This window comes from Phyllobates terribilis, unplaced genomic scaffold (genome assembly GCF_046119375.1).
Source record: "Phyllobates terribilis strain yellow unplaced genomic scaffold, ASM4611937v1 Scaffold_208__1_contigs__length_3488620, whole genome shotgun sequence".
NCBI classification, from domain to species: domain Eukaryota; kingdom Metazoa; phylum Chordata; class Amphibia; order Anura; family Dendrobatidae; genus Phyllobates; species Phyllobates terribilis.
Genome location: NW_027362968.1, coordinates 1,517,223 through 1,517,833, shown reverse-complemented (window position 1 = coordinate 1,517,833; position 611 = coordinate 1,517,223).

Below are 611 nucleotides of genomic sequence, written 5' to 3'. Positions count from 1 at the left end.
TGGCACTGGACTGCTTGACCGTGTGCATGGCATAATGAAGTCTGAAGACTACCAACAAATTTTGCAGCATAATGTAGGGCCCAGTGTGAGAAAGCTGGGTCTCCCTCAGAGGTCATGGGTCTTCCAGCAGGACAATGACCCAAAACACACTTCCAAAAGCGCTATAAAATGGTTTGAGAGAAAGCACTGGAGACTTCTAAGGTGGCCAGCAATGAGTCCAGACCTGAATCCCATAGAACACCTGTGGAGAGATCTCAAAATGGCAGTTTGGAGAAGGCACCCTTCAAATATCAGGGACCTGGAGCAGTTTGCCAAAGAAGAATGGTCTACAATTCCAGCAGAGCATTGTAAGAAACTCCTTGATGGTTACCGGAAGCGGTTGTTCGCAGTTATTTTGGCTAAAGGTTGTGCAACCAAGTATTAGGCTGAGGGTGCCAATACTTTTGTCCGGCCCATTTTTGGAGTTTTGTGTGAAATGATCAATGATTTGATTTTTGCTTCATTCTCTTTTGTGTTTTTTCCTTGCAAGCAAATTAAATGAAGATAATAAGACCAAAGAATTTGTGATTGCAATCATTTTCAGGAAGAAACTGAGTATTATCTGACAGAAT